The sequence below is a fragment of the Sus scrofa genome, chromosome 5, assembly GCF_000003025.6.
Source record: "Sus scrofa isolate TJ Tabasco breed Duroc chromosome 5, Sscrofa11.1, whole genome shotgun sequence".
NCBI classification, from domain to species: Eukaryota; Metazoa; Chordata; class Mammalia; order Artiodactyla; family Suidae; genus Sus; species Sus scrofa.
In genome coordinates this window covers 48497429-48509674 of record NC_010447.5, presented here as the reverse complement: position 1 = coordinate 48509674, position 12246 = coordinate 48497429, and the positions used below count along the sequence as shown (strand labels likewise).

Below are 12246 nucleotides of genomic sequence, written 5' to 3'. Positions count from 1 at the left end.
CTCAGCTGCAGATGCATTTTTCCAAACACAATAACCTCAAACAGTGGTCTCTAAGCACTTTTCTTTGCGCTTCCAAAACGTGACCTCCCCTATTACTCCCATATCCCCCTACACACGGAAAGGGGCCACTAGCCATCCAGTCTGCGCTCGAGGGAGAAGTTTATACCTCCGTCCGAGAGATGCTAGATGCAGCAGAGAAGGCAGTAACCGAAGCAGCCGAGTGCTGGGAAGGGAGGAAGAGGTGCGGGAGCGAAGGGAGAGACAGAGAGGGAAGGACGACGAGGGGGAGGGGAGGCCGGAGCGCAGCGGGAGTAACCTCCACCGCACCCGACCGCCCCGAGGGGCAGCCCGCCCGGCCCGCGAGTTTCTCCCCGGCCGCCTCCAGCCGCGGCTCTCGGGGAGGAGGAAGGAAGGGGTTCCCCGTCCAGGAAGCAGCACCAGCAGCGGCCGCCTCCAGCCTCACCCTCCTCAGCCCCGCACCGCCCATTCCTCATTCCCCGCGTCGCCGCGTCCCCGCGCCTCCCCCTGCAGACCCCCCCACCCTGCCGGCCCGCCCGCCAGGGCCCCGCGCCCGAGCCCCCTCCCCGCCCCTCCCGGGACCCCTAATTCATTCACTCGCCGCCGGCCCCGCCCGGCGCCGGCGAGGAGGGTCGGGACCCCGGCAGGGGCCAGGAGGGGTGGTCCGCTCCGTACCTCTCTCCCGCACCTGGGAGCCGCCGAGCCTTTGGCCCCCGCCGCCGCCTTCAGTGCCTGCGCCGCGCTAGCTCCCAGTCCGAAATGGCGGGGGCCGGGAGTACTGGCCGAGCCGCCGCCACCGCTGCCGCCGCCGCCACCGCCGCCGCTGCCGCTGTGCCTCCGCCGCCGCGGCCGCCGCCTAGGGAAATCGAGCTCCGAGCTCACCGATGAGTTCGGGGCCAGGCGGCCGCAGAGGGCAGAACTATCGATGCTCTCGGCGCTCGATTCCTCTCCAGACGGGCGTGCGGGGAGGGAGCGGCTGAGGGCGGTGTGGAAAGAGGGTAGAGAGAGTGCCGCCGGGGAGAGGGAGGAGGCGGGGCCCGGCTGGGGAGGGGACGGACCCGGCTGGCGGAGGTGGGGCGGGGGCCCGGCCCGCTGAAGAAGCGGGCGGCAGGGGCGGTGCTGGGTGGCTGCGCGCGGCCGGCGGAGCAAGGTTGTGGGGAGATCTGGGCGGCGCCTGGGCGGGCGAGCGGGCGCGCGTGAGGGGGCACTGGTGGCCCCACGCGGGGCCCGCCCCCAGGCTCCCGCCGCAGCTCATAGCCCGCAGCTGCGGACTCAAGACTCGCGCACCCGGGAGACGCCACGGGGACCCCTGCCGCGCCCCTGTGGGGTCCACTCGGAGAAGCTGCGAAAATCCCACCTCGCCTGGGGTCGGCCTACGCTTGGGCACATTCATTCACTATCATTTACTGCAAGTAAATAAACAAGCAGTATTCGAAAGTGGGAGGCGACGTGGGTGACTTAGAGAGAGACTGGGCCCCCAGTTCCCCAGCCCCCGGCTGTGCGAGCACGCCTTGGAGATTACCATTCTGCACTCTCTGGGACCAGGAACGTACTAGCCCCAGGTCCCAACAAAGCAGCACGTCCTTTCATCACTGTTAAGGGGAGGGGGTCTGATCTTTGTCGCTTTATGAACCTTCTGAAGCCATTACGGGGCACCCTAAACGGCGACCTCAGAGGTACCTATTGCCCCTGATGGCACAAGCAGGAGACAGACTGTTTTTAAATAGAAGTGCCCTTAATAGTCTAGACCTGAGGAGAATCATTCAAACATTAATTAGAAGACAGATTAATAAGTTAACGTTCAGGGAGTTAACACATTAAACAATGGAACAATTAAAACTGCTAGTATGCCCAGTGTCTGCATTGATAAACTACCAAGAAAGGTTTGAGAGGTTGATATACTACCTAGAAAGGTTTGGGAGAGTTTTAAAGACAGAGGCCTGGCAGACCAGCACCTAGACCTAATAGGACCACCCATCTGAATCTCTCTCTGCAGTTCTGTCCCTCTAATCCACATCATAAAACATGAATAAAAGTGTTTTTTTGGGGTGTGGGGGGTTGTCTTTTTAGGGCCAAACCTGTGGCATATGGAAGTTCCCAGGCTAGGGGTAGAATCGCAGCTGTAGCTGCCAGCCTACACCACAGCCACAGCAACAAGAGATCAGAGCTGTGTCTGCCACCTACAGAGCAACACAGGGCAACACTAGATCCCTCAATCGGGGTCAGGGATCAAACCTGGATCCTCATGGATACTAGTTGGGTTCTTAACCTGCTGAGGCACAATGGGAACTCCAAAACAGTTATTTTAAATCCCTACTATTATGTCTGTTAACCTAGGCCTTATACCAACTGCCTCTCTTTTCTTCCTACCCCTTCTGTGGGCTGTACTCTGCAAGGCTGTTTCCTTCCTGGCTCCCTCTCCTAACACCTGGTACCAGGTGGAAGAGGCAGAAGAGAAGTGGAAAACCAGGAAGGGAAAAGAATGCCGCTCTTGGTCTGGTAATTGCTAAATGTTTTGCACAAATCGTCTTATTTAATCATCACAACAGTCTCATGAGGTCAAATATTTTACAGAAGAGGAAACAAATCTAGAAATTGGGCCCAGATTGACACAACTGAAAGGAAGAATCCTTCATGTCAGATTGTGTTCATGCCTCTGTTCCCCCACTGATAGTGGCTCCCATCCTGCTGAACATAAAAGCAAAAATGTTCTCCAGGCCCTATGTAGCCTTCGGTTATTTGACATCCTCTACCCTCTTTCCAGTCTGAGCTTGCATCCTATAGTCCATCTTCCTCACTTCCAGGCATACATGCTGGTTCCAGGCTGACCTTTGAAAATGCATGCAGGCTTCTCCAGGGAATTTGCACTTGTTGCCCCTTTATCTGGGAAAAACTATATATCTACAGAGCTTCCTTCCACACTTATAAATCTCTATTCAGGTGTCTTCTAATGAGTTTCCCAATGGATCATTTGATGTGCATCTCTCCCTTCTCCTCCCAAATCCTATCTCTTCCTGCTTTATTTTCCTCCAGAGCACTTATCACCTTCTAATACACCATATAACTTACTTTGTTATCTTGTCTCTCTCCCACCAGAATATATGCTCCATGAGGTCAAGGATTTGGGTCTGTTTTACTTACTGCTATAAACACAATAAGCACTCAGTGAATGTATGGAATGTTGAATGAATGAAGTTATGTACCCTGTTTCTGAACTGTGTAAATCTAAATCCTTACTTACACAGAATGCCTTAAAGACTCTGTAATCTCTGTTTTCACCAAATCTGCCTTTATACTCACCCATGACATCTTCTGATACTCACCCACGACACCCTATGGAGTCTAGAAAATTTTGTCTGCATATAATGGACACTAGGAGTTTTTGTTAAGGGAATTCATTTATGCTCATTTGTATGTTGCTTTGGAGTCACTCTTCAAATGTAAATCACAGATTTATTTTGTCCAACTTCAAGGACATGATGAGCTCTTGTTTTCTCAGACAGCTGCTAATACAATGCTCTCCCTGTAGTTGGTGCTCCATAAATCTAAAAAGGACTATAATACAGAGGAGGGAAAAGCTTTACATAGCACTTCTGTGCTGACTATGAGGATTCTGGCATTAGCAGAAACCTAATCTCATGCACATGTCTCAATTACCATCTAGACTCAGGATTTCCAGAGCAGTTCAGCATCCCACTCTGTGTTCTGTGCACCCTACACTCCTGCCTCACCTCTCACACTTTCTTTCTCCTTCCTGTTCACACCTACGCTAATGTTTACATATGCATGGTAAGCCTTTCCCCATCCCCTCCTGGTCCTGGGTGCTTTCTCAGAGCCAGCAGCCTCCTCCACAACACTCTTTCCCTGACTTAGAGCAGTGAGTCTCAAAGGAAAGCAATTTCTGAATCATCAGGCATACTTTAAAAAATGCAAGTTCCTAGGCCTCTCATCCAGATATTCCATTCAGTTGATTTAAGGTGAACCAGAAATCTTCATTTTTAACAAACTGGTGGTTGGCAGTCTGGACACTGAGAAACTCTGGTCTAGATACTCAAATTCGTCTCTTTTTGGCAATTGCACTTTCCACTAGCTTTGAGGGTTTTTCTTCCTCAAGGCCGGTGGCTGCCCGGCTCTCCCTTTCTGTGTCCATCTCATGGACAAGCACACGGGCCCACACTGTGATCACGATGGGAAAAGAGAGGGAATGGCAAAAAGTATAAATTCAGGGCTTTCAGACTTGTTCTAAGATGTAACTGAAGTTTTTACTCGCTACTGTTCTGTTCTTCTGGGAAGGTAGCCATGTCCACACGTGCACACATCCTTGTGATCTTGCTTAATGATGACCCTTAACTGACCCTTCCCTTCCAGGGATGCCCTCGTCTCAGATATAATCAAAGCCAAACCAACAAGAATGCCCTTGGGTTAATTTGGGCTTTTACAGGATATAAAATGGCAGGACATGTTCAGAACACTGCAAATGCTGAGGGTTTATTTAAAGGAAATAAAGAAACTTTAGAAATCCATATCATATCAGCAGAACTCCTGTTCCTGCCAGGAATCAACTGCAGTTCTTGCGATCCAGCAACAGGCGCTGGTGCTGGCTCAGCCCCGCATTAACAAACATCTATCACCCTTACTCTAGTAATGTTGCCATCCTCCTGAATAGCGTCCCCCTGATTTTTTCTCATATGTAGCCTCAGCTTCTACTGCTGTCTCTGTTTCTAGTGACCAGTCCCTGTGACTAGTGTTTAAAACATCCCGAGAGAAAGATCTGAATGCATCTGTCATTCATTATTCAATAGAAAGGGACTTTATGGGACACAGTTTTCCAGATGGGCCACCTGATTGGTGGCTGGCCTTCTTTATGTCTGCTCGGGGACCATTGCCTTTATTTAGGTGCAAATCCTGGGTCCAGACAGTAGTGGCCAAGCAGCAGGACACAGGGTTAGGAAGGTTAAGCAGGAGGAGCCACCTATGGATGCTCTCATGGACCCTCAGTCTGTTTTCTCATGTGTGAAATTTGTACCGCTATTAGCTGCTATTTCATTCATTTACCCAGCATGTACCCTCCTTTGGACACTGATTTTCATTAGACTTTGTATTCCTTTTTGGCATATCTATTTTCTCCACTAGGTTAATTTCTCAAAGTCCCTGTTCCATCTAACTATATCTTCTAGCACACAGTAGGGCCTCTGTGAATATTTTTTTTTCCTTTTTTTAGATTTTTGGCTCCACTCAGGGCACGCAGAAGTTCCTGGTCTAGGGATAGAACCAGAGCCACAGCAGCGACCAGAGCCACTTCAGTGACAATGCCAGAACCTTAACCCACTGAGCCACAAGAGAACGCCTATGAATATTTAGTGAATGAAATTATAACAAAACTTTAGCTCTGTCTCTACAGTCACTTCTTCTCCTCTAGCTAATTTCCCAGACCATTTCTTATTCTTTTTTTCCTTTTTGGCCATGTCCATGGCATGTGGAAGTTCCCAGGCCAGGGATCAAACTCTTACTGTAACAGTGACCTGGGCTATGGCAGTGACGACACTGGATCCCTAACCTGCTAGACCACCAGGGAACTTCCACAGACCATTTGAAAATGAATATTCTGTCATCATCTTGAATGCCTGTGCAAACCCAAATTGCTCATCTTATTCCCCCAAACGAATTCCCTCTCCCAATTTCTTTTTTCCATCCCAACTGTATGACTTCATGATGCTTCAAAACATTTAGATTTGAAAATTGAATTTTTGAGAGATGGACTGGGAGTTTGGAGCAGTAGATGCAAACTATTATATTTAGAATGGATAGACAATGAGGTCCTACTGTATAGCCCAAGAAACTATATTCAATCTCCTGGGTTAAACCATAATGGAAGGGAGTATTAAAAAAAAATAGTATATGGCTTTTATGGCTCAGGGGTTAAGAACCCAACTAGTATCCATGAGGTTTCAGGTTCGATCCCTGGGCTCGATCAGTGGGTTAAGGATCCCAGGTTGCTGCAAGCTGCAGTGTGGGTTACAGATGCAGCTCAGATCTCCTGGCTTGGACCCCAAGTTGCTGTGGCTATGGCATAGGCCGGCAGCTGCAGCTCCAATTAGACCCCTAGCCTGGGAACTTCCATATGTTGCAGGCAGGACCCTAAAAAGAAAAAAGAAAAAAAAAGAATATGTGTATAACTAAGTGACTTTGCTTTACAGCAGAAATTAGCACAATTAATTGCAAGTAAATTATACTAAAAAAAAAAAAAAAGAAGAAAAAAACCCTGAATGTTTAACCTACTCCGCATTCAAGCACCTTTTAATAATACTTCCTATGTATTTTCTTATATCTGCCTCTTCTACATTCCTTCCTTCACACGTGCATTTCTGGAAAAGCTTCCTTAGGACTTTCCTGCCTCCTAGTTTTCTTTTCTCCTTCAGGTCATATGCTGTTGCAAATGAATCTTCCTTACACACGTCTTTCATCATCTTCAAACATTTACTCTGTACCTATTCCACAGAGGCTGCACTCATACAGATTATACATTTTAAAAGTGCAAAGAGTTACAAGCTGAGTTCCTAATGAGCACCTAAAGACAACGATAATTACCTTAGAAAATTAGAGGGGGAAATGATAACTGGCCCCAGCTAAGCCTTCACTAAGACTGAATCTTGCTTATAAATCTTTAATAACTTTTTATACCCAGCTGCCTCAAGTCCAAGTCTTTGGCACTCAGCTTTCAATAACACCCATGGCCAGGCACTATCCTGCCCCACGACTTTGTTCCCCACCTTTTCCCAAAGCAGATGCCTTCCTCTCCTCAAGCAAATCTCCTTTCTCTGCCACAAACCTCGGATGTTATCTCTTTGCTCTTTTTTCCACCAAGCCATCTTTTTGCCTCTCTCTGCTAAAATTCTCTTTTTCAATATGTATAACAAGTCCTACCTCCTTTCTGGGCGCTTTATTAATTATGCCATCTCTTTTTGATGTCTCTCTCTTATTTCATATGGGTTAATCATGTCTCCCCAAGTCAATTCTTAAATCCTAAAAGCAGGAGTTCCCACTGTGGCTCAGTAGTAATGACCTTGACTAGCATCCATGAGGACGAGGGTTCACTCCCTGGCCTCGCTCAGTGGGTTAAGGATCTGGCATTGCTGTGAGCTGTGGTGCAGGTTGCAGACATGGCTCGGATCCTGCGTTGCTATGGCTGTGTCATAGGCCATCAGCTACAGCTGAGATTTGACCCCTAGCCTGGGCACTTCCATATGCTGCAGGCTCGGCCCTAAAAATCGAAACCAAAACCAAAACAAAACCAAATAAAAAATCCCAGAAGCAAGAACCGTATCTTAGATGTGTGAACTCTATCCACCCATACAGACCTAATTCACTGCAATTACTCAATAACTACATGAATACCTACCATGCTCTTATCAGCAAGGTAAACATGATGAAATCAATGTTTGAGGAAGTTTAGAATAGCAGCTAAATGTGGAAAAGATTGGAAGGAAAAAAAAAGACCTCAGGTAAGGTGTTTTGAGCATAGTATAATAATACCCAAGGACAGTGGCAATGGTGCATTGGCTGAATTTACGAGGCCTGTGAACTAGAACAAATTCGTGAATGTTTGAGAATGGTAGTGGCCATGTAACCACCTGTTAAACTCCTCTGATGAGCCACAAAAGTTTTACACACTCTTATACAAAGAACACACCTGTTCTGTCTGTATCTGTCCACTTCTCTTCCTCACCGTGACCAGTGTAGTCCAAGACACCATCTACCATCCTCCTCCCAGGGGAACACTCATCAGCTAACAGGTCTCCTGGCTCCACTCTTGCTGCTCTGCAATCCTGTCCCACAGGAGAGTCCCCAGCTAGATACTTTTTCAAAATGCAAACTGAATCGTGTGACCAGCTCAAATTCTCCAGACTTTTCATTGCACTCAGAATGAAATTCAAGAAGTTCCCTGGTAGCTCAGTGGGTTATGGATCTGGCGTCGTCACTGCTGGGGCTCAGGTTGCTGCTGTGGCATGGGTTTGATCCCTGGCCCTGGAACTTCCATACGCGGTGCCGCAGACCTGCATTCTCCTTCCAAAGAGCCTCTGCTTGCCTTTCAGGTGTCAGTCCAGATGAGCACTTTGTTCCCTTCCTTCTACCCTTCAACTAATACCTTTGTAACAAAGGCACCTATTTCATTCCTGTACTTAGCACTTATTAAATCTGAAATTATCTTGGTCGTTTGTTTGTCTGTTCCTCCCTTGAAATATAAATTTCAAGAACCAGGGACCACTGACTCCTCAATGCCCAGGGAGAGCTTTAGCACATAGTAGCCACTTAATAAAGATATGCTGCTAAGTTGCTTTAAAGAAAATGAAAGAACTAATAATCCACTCTAAATGAAGTCTTTGCAAGTCAATTTAGTCTCTTGCTTTTTGTTTCTATCTACCTAATGCAGTAGGACTTCACTGAATGCTTGTTTTTAAGAAAAGTAGAAATCAGAAGTAGTTTTAAAAATTGCTTCCTTTTAATTCCCCAAGGAGGTATTCATTGGAGTATCTATTGATTAAAGCCTGATTTTCTTAGTTTCTGTCTCTCCTCCTTAATCACAGTTATTAGATATGTTGTAAGTTGCTTCTGTTACTATTTGTGGTAATGTGCATTCAATAGAGCTTGACTTGTGCACATCAATTTAACATTCTGGAGCTTGGGGGCCTTAACCCTGTGGAACTGGGCATCTAATTTATTATCTTCATTTTAAAGAAGTCTTTTTTTTTTACCCCCCTAAATTCTTCTAATCTCCATGAAGATCATTTGCCTTGTCCAATATCTACTGAAAATAACTAGTTTTTTAAAGTAGTGAGAGGAGGAGTTTCCACTGTGGCTCAGTGGTAACAAGCCCAACTAGTATCCATGAGGATGTGGGTTCAATCCCTGGCCTTGCTTGGTGGGTTAAGGATCTGGTGTTGCCGTGAGCTGTGGTGTAGGTCACAGACATGGCTCAGATCCCATGTTGCTGTGGCTGCAGCTGCAATTCAACCCTAGCCTGGGAACTTCCATATGCCCCAAGTGCACCCCCCCAAAAAAAAAGCAAAAATAAATGAATGAATGAATAAATAAATAAATAAATAAATAAATAAATAAAATAAAACAAAGGTAGTGAGAGGAACTGCATTGTTTAATGTGCTTGTAGATCTCTTAAATGTCTGCATTAATTAGAAGAAGGTGGATTCTCATACCTACTCAGGCATTCTGTTTAGACACCACACCCATCATCTAGGAAATTTCACTAGACACTCATAAGAGGAATGAAGTGAAAAAAGGAAACATGTTGGTATGAACTATGAATATAGATTTGACCTTGCAAAACTCCTAAAAAGGTCCTGGAACCTCCAGGGATACCTGGACCACACTCTGAGAACTACTGTTCAAAAGAACTCCTTGTTAAATATTTTGCTAGTAAAACAGGGTCATATTTAATAAAGACCAATGTGATGGTTAGCCTTTTCAAAATCAGTTCTGCGTCTCAGAACAGGCTCTCTGAGTCCCTATTTGACAACATCTATTGATAATGGTTTGCAGGAGAAATTATCACTAAGATAATACACAAAAGCAAAACAGATGCTCCAAATAATGCACTTCCTTGTCATAATTGAAAACTCTTGTTTTTAGGTCAGTTTTATGTTCTTCAGGACCTTGAAGCACTTTACAGACGTTAATTAACTGAACTTCCCAGGTTGCCAAGGAAATGTTTCCAAATATAATTTTTGTGCATTTTGTAGACAGTTTAACTGACAAACAAGGGTAAGTGGGGCTTGTCCTGGCTTGAAGGAAAGTTGTAAGCATAAACAAAGAATTTATCATGTCTTTATTGTGGCTATAAATGCACTAGTTATCCCCCAGATTGTTTTAATTTACCAGGTTTTTCAGGAGTGTATGGATAATGTTATAAAGTTTCTCTGTGTCTCAACAATTCTTTCTTTCTCTTTCTTTCTTCCTCTCTTTCCTCTGTCCTTCTTTCTTCTTCCCTTCCCTCTTTGCTCCCTCCCTTCTTTCCTTTCTTTCTTCCATCCTTCCCCTCTTCCTTTTTTGCTTTTTTTCCTTCCCTCCTTATTTTCTGAAAAAAATACCAAAACTATGAAACTCCTCAGACACTACAGCTTAGCTCTGCTCCATAAAATACTTTGGCCCTCTAGAAGTTATCATGTAAGTGACTTCAATCCCATATTGTATCCACTGATATTCCAATCAGTCACAATAAAATCTTGTCACTCCTCTGTTCAATTCAAAATCTTCAGTAGCTTCCTATTTCATCCAAAGGCAGAGAGCCCTCAGAATGACTCAGGACAGATCCCCTTGCCTTCTCAACGGCATGTCCTCCATGCCACACTGACTTCCTCTTGTTCCCTGGACAGAGCAGCAGATGCTCACCTCAGGGCTTTTGCACTTGCTGTTCCTACGACCAAGGAGGCACCCTCAGATCACCCCCGTGATTTACTCCTCGTTTTCTTCAGGCCTTTCCTGAAATGAAAAATTTCTCAGAGAGATCCCTGGCCATCTTATTTAAAACAGCAACCTCCACTCCAGAACTCTCTCTTCTCTTTATCTGCATTTCTTTTCTCCACAGAACTTATCACCATCTGTTATACAATATGTTTCACTTATTTACTTGTTCACGGTCTGTCTTTCCCCAACTAGAGACTAAGCTATACATGAGCTAGGATTTGTGTCTGTTCTATTTACTGTTGAATCCTCATCACTAGAACACATAGTAGAAACTCAAAAAATATCTGTTGAATAAAAAAATAAGGAGATCCTAAACTGAGTTTTGACATGTGTCAGGATGATAAGAATGTGACCAACAATTAAAATACATTAAAAAATAATAATTGTTTTTTGGTCTTTTTAAGGCCCACACCCCTGGCATATGGAGGTTCCCAGGCTAGGGATTGAATGGGAGCTGCAGCTGCCAGCTTACACCACAGCCACAGCAATGCCAGATCCGAGCCAAGGCCTTGATCTACATCACAACTCATGGTGATGCTGGATCTTTAACCCACTGAGTGGGGCCAGAGCTCGAACCCACATCCTCATGGATACTAGTTGGGCTCGTTATCACTGAGCCACCTCATGATTTTAGATGAAAGAAGGTACTTTACCTTTGAACATATGTTGAATATTTCTTGTCTTCTCACTATGGTTTAGAATACCTATTAGGCTGAAATCAATTTCATGAGAATAAATCACAATGAACCATCAACAACCAATCTAATTTTCTAAGTGAAAATTTGTTGCGATTAAAAATATTTATCTCTAAGAGTTCTCTCGTGGCTCAGTGGGTTAAGGATCTGGCATTGTCACTGCTATGGCATGGGTGTGATCTCCAGCTCAGGAACCTCCGCATTAAAAAAAAAAAATTCTATATAAAATCAAAGAACAAATTCTATGCAACTGTATGTAATTGTTGATAAGAGGTTGAAAAATCAAAGAAACAGGTAAAAATGAAAAAGGGTAAGAGCCTATGTCTAGTTAAGACAGGAAAGGTGCACGCACTCAGATATGAGGCAGTATGTTGTGTATATATTAAGTAATTCTTGATAGTGAGGCTTGCAGCTGTCAGCTAAGCTAGGTGTTGAGATGATTTAGTGTGCGGATATCTACAAGTCATTTGTAACTAAACTAGTTCATACTTGCTTTGGCTTTAAAACATTTAATTCAGGTTCAGAGTTATCCCTAGCACATGCTTCTTAGGCTGACCTGAATTCTCATAGGCTTTCTTGAGTGGGAGTTGCAGCTAATTCCCATGGGAGTGTATGACGAACGTGAGTCTCTTCAATCGTTTGCGTCTCTGAGAGAAAAGATTGAGAACCTTTGGTCTGGTTCTTTTTCTAAGGAAAATCAGAAGTCCTGCAAAATAAAGAAAAAGAAGAAAGAAAATAAAAGCTTTGATGCTATTGTCAATATACTGTTGGGGCATCTTTTTCAAATATTTCTTGGGCAGAACACTGGAGAACCATTCACCATGGGTTAGCTTTCAGATGGTTTGAGGCAGGCTGCTGTGATACACATAAGTTCACAGGGTGAAATGTGAGTTTATAATATCCTAAAAAGTGTAAGGTTATGCACTGAGACGCTAACATATGAAACTCAACATCCAAAGGTAGACTGCTTTTGGCTTTTTTTCAAATCTATAAATTCTCATAGCCTCTGAGAAAAAAAAAAAAAAAAGCATTGCTTTGTAAAAGAAGTTGGGAC

The 12246-nt window shown here is 45.1% G+C and overlaps 1 protein-coding gene across 5 annotated transcripts in view; it reads right to left on the bottom strand.

Annotated features, from left to right (window-relative positions):
• KRAS (KRAS proto-oncogene, GTPase) overlaps window positions 1-901 on the bottom strand; it is a 37487-nt gene extending 36586 nt beyond the window's left edge. For 2 of the 5 annotated variants that reach the window (XM_013993780.2, XM_005653152.3), the window contains exon 1: window positions 707-884. The gene's annotated coding sequence lies outside the window, so the exon portion shown is untranslated. Of the gene's footprint in view, window positions 1-693 lie in introns of all 5 variants that reach the window. The other 3 variants (XM_005653151.3, XM_013993793.2, XM_003126427.5) reach the window with 2 other exon arrangements.